The sequence below is a fragment of the Arachis hypogaea genome, chromosome 19, assembly GCF_003086295.3.
Source record: "Arachis hypogaea cultivar Tifrunner chromosome 19, arahy.Tifrunner.gnm2.J5K5, whole genome shotgun sequence".
In the NCBI taxonomy this organism is placed as follows: domain Eukaryota; kingdom Viridiplantae; phylum Streptophyta; class Magnoliopsida; order Fabales; family Fabaceae; genus Arachis; species Arachis hypogaea.
This window is the reverse complement of record NC_092054.1, coordinates 12,310,564-12,314,429: the sequence shown is the minus strand read 5'-3', so window position 1 is coordinate 12,314,429 and position 3,866 is coordinate 12,310,564. Positions and strand designations below refer to the sequence as shown.

The following is a 3,866-nucleotide window of genomic DNA, read 5'->3' as shown; positions in this document are numbered from 1 at the left end:
AAATATCTATCCTATACAAAATAAGATTTTATACAAAAATTTAAGGTGATTTTTTTCAAAATGATGCAGTGAGGTGCCACAGTGAGTTAGAGCGTAGAGCAGTGGACGAGATAAGAGACACGACAGCAAAAAGGAGAATGAACACAATGACAGAATTATAAAAAGAAATATCACAAATACAGAAAATTACACAATGAGGGATAACAATGCGATAAAACGGGAAAATGGCAAAAAGATAACTGTAAAGAGATTAAATAGAATATGAATAATCTTAAGAATCTATAAATGAAAGAATAATTATACAAATAAAAATTAAAAATTTTAAGTTTATATATATATATAACATGTGAAATTATTAAAAATATATATAAAAAATAAATTATTAAAAATAATTAAATAAATTTATAAATTTTAGAAATTAACGAAATTAAGGAGAGATTTCCACTTTAATCCCGCGCCTATTTATGGGGAATTTTGTCCGGGTTTTCATTTTCGCACAAAAAATTCCCCATAGTCAAATCTTGATTCAAGACCGTCCACAGAAATTTCCACGTCCCAAAAAGTTGTCATCCCTAATCTTAATCAGTCTTGATAAGCAAACCATTATTTTTCTGCTAAAAATAAAAATTAAAATAAGAACAATATATTCACTGGAGTGACCGAGTGACTTGCAATGGAAAACCGGTGACCACTAAGTTCATCCGCTCGAACATGCAAATATTCATTTAACATTCCAATTTCCCTTCTTCTCTTTCGCCACATTATCTCTAAATTCTAATAGTAACTTCTCTGTGTGTGTGGCCTTCGTTTTCGGAATGGCGGAAGTCAGGAACAAGCAAGTGGTTCTCAAGGATTATGTGAGTGGTTTCCCCAAGGAATCGGACATGCACATAATTGAAGGCACCGTCATCTTGAAGCTTCCAGAAGCTTCCAGTGAGGTCCTTCTCATCAAGAACCTGTATTTGTCATGTGATCCTTACATGCGAATCCTCATGACCCAGGGTGCTTCTTCCTATATCCCTGGCTCTGCAAGTCACTCTATGAAAATAAGTTAATCACATCAAATATGAAATCAGATTAGGTTTTGAATTGTAAATTGTCTAATAAAAATTTTGGTCGTTAAATTGAGTTTTAGCTATTTGCTGGAAAAATACTGTTTGAATGCTGAGGGTTTTAATGAGAATTGAGAATACAAAAGAAGCTATTGCTGTATTTTGCAGAATTGAGTTGCGTATTTTTCGCTTTATGGAATCCATAGTTTTGCAATTGGATGCACTTTTTAAAAAATTACTATTGAGACAATATTTTATTATTTATTCTGTTATATAATAAGTTCATCTGGTCTAGTCAAATGTGTCACGTTCCTAATATTAGGGTTTTATTAATAAAACTCCTACAAAAGTTAAAGTGTGACACAACGCAGGGTGCAGTTAATTGGAAATGATTCATTCTCCCTCAACTCAGGTTAAAGAGTAAAGTAAAATTGATCATGAAAAATTGGTCCCCAATCATCTAAGTAACTAGTTTAAGCAAACTTGACCTGCTGATGTGTCAGGTGCTGTCTTAGACCAGTTACTTAGATGATTGTGGGGTTTTATCGTTTAGACAAATGGTCAGGACAGGAAAGGGCATTTATCTTATTTTAGATATGAAAAAACTTTAAAACTCTATAAGCCAAGGAAGAATTAGTCTACGGTAAAGTATTATATAATCCATGAACTCATATTTATGTGGGTACATATTGTTGATAATTGTTCTTGCAGCCATTGACAGGATATGGTGTAGGTAGAGTCCTAGAATCTGGGCACCCGGATTATAAGAAAGGCGATTTAGTGTGGGGAATTACAAAATGGGAAGAGTACAGCTTGGTCTCTTCAGATCAAACACTTTTCAAAATTGAGCACACTGATGTTCCGCTTTCTTATTATACTGGAATTCTTGGTATGTAGTCTTCTGCCATTTCATTTTATATAATAATTCTTAGTGAAAATGACGAGCTTGATGCATGATAGCATGATCTGCAACCCACATTTTATGAAGTTTTAATGTGATATATTGAAAGTTTATTTTATATTTTTCACTTAGTTGCACAATTTACCTTAGGTAAACCATCTAAAAATGGATATGTCACTTTCAGAGATGTAGTAGGATTAAGTTCCCATTCTTCATGTGCATATTCGACTGCTGAGAATGGGTTTTTATCAATGTTTCCCTGGTGAAAATAAAACTTCAGTTGCGATTCCATTTAAGCATTTAATTTTTTTATTTTTCTTGCCATCCCCGTTGAGACCCTGGTTGTGACACATGAAATGTTATTGGAGAAGAATTCTGTTTCCCAGGGGTGGTTATTTGCTTGTTTGCTTCCTATTTTCTTCTGTTGTTCTGGAAATTAAGCCTTTATACTCACTTTGAACCAATAGATTCACTACTTTTGTATGTGTGTCACATCGAACTCTTAATGACACTGCTTAAAACATGTTAATGACATTGGACTTTATTTAATTCTCCTTAGTTACATGTTTTCTCTTGTTTTATTCTGCCATTTCACCCTTGTCGTTTTCTTCTTTGAATAGGTATGCCTGGAATGACAGCATATGTTGGTTTTTTTGAATTATGCTCTCCCAAGAAAGGAGAGAAAGTTTTTGTTTCAGCCGCTTCTGGTGCAGTTGGTCAACTTGTTGGGCAGTTTGCTAAATTGGCCGGTTGTTATGTCGTTGGAAGTGCCGGAAGCAAAGAGAAGGTATTCTCCTATTATCTAATTATTGGTGCTAGCATCGCATTCGCAATAAACCAGTGTCATCCTTTGATACCTTTCCTTCTCTTAAGGGTGCTACTGATTCTGTTAGCTTAATTGTATTGCTGGAATACTTTTGCCAATTTCCAAGCATAACCTGTTTTCTTCCATTCCTACAAATCACTTCATCAGTGGAAACTTTTGAGGAATGTGGCATACTTGTAAGATTTTGTAACATTCTAGGTGAATTTGCACTAATTTTTTTAAAATCATATATGCTCATACTGTAATTAAAATTATCAAATATCGATAGTTCCACTCCTTGATGTGGTTTATATTTCAAACAAGAAAAAAAAAATGTAATACCATACCATGTGTTACATGCTTAAGCATGTTGGTAAATGCACACTCTTAAATTTTGGAATAGTTTTCGGATCGACTTAAAGGAGTATGATTGCCATGAATGAAATCCATTCAATTTACTCTGTTACCAATCTCTTTACATTTGAAATGTATGTTTCTCACGAACAGGTGGATCTATTGAAGAATAAATTAGGATTCGATGAAGCTTTTAACTACAAAGAAGAGTCAGATCTCAATGCTGCGTTGAAAAGGTCAGTGTTTAAAGTCCCATGATGAAGTGTTAGTTTGATTTGTTTATTGCCATAAAAATATGTTAGTTTGTGCAATTTCCGTTGATCAAATATCACTCTACAAATCAGATGCTTTCCCGAAGGCATCGACATTTACTTCGAGAATGTCGGTGGAAAGACACTTGATGCCGTACTACTGAATATGAGACTTCATGGCCGCATATCTGTCTGTGGAATGATCTCTCAATATAATCTTACTCAACCAGAAGGTGTAACAAATTTGGCGAATATGATATTTAAGCGCATTCGAATGCAAGGTTTCATGGTTAGTGATTCCTATAACCTTTATCCCAAATTCTTGGAGTTTCTTCTGCCACATATCAGAGAAGGGAAAGTTGTGTATGTGGAAGACATAGCTGAGGGTCTTGAGAATGGACCTGCTGCACTGGTTGGCCTTTATAGTGGTCTCAATTTTGGAAAACAAGTGCTTCTTGTTTCTCGTGAATGAAGGCTTGTGCTTTTGGCATAGCTTGTTTTTT

The 3,866-nt window shown here is 34.4% G+C and overlaps 1 pseudogene; it reads left to right on the top strand.

Annotated features, from left to right (window-relative positions):
- The first annotated feature begins 1,813 nt into the window (after window positions 1–1,813).
- On the top strand, window positions 1,814–3,866 carry LOC112777294 (NADPH-dependent oxidoreductase 2-alkenal reductase-like; annotated as a pseudogene).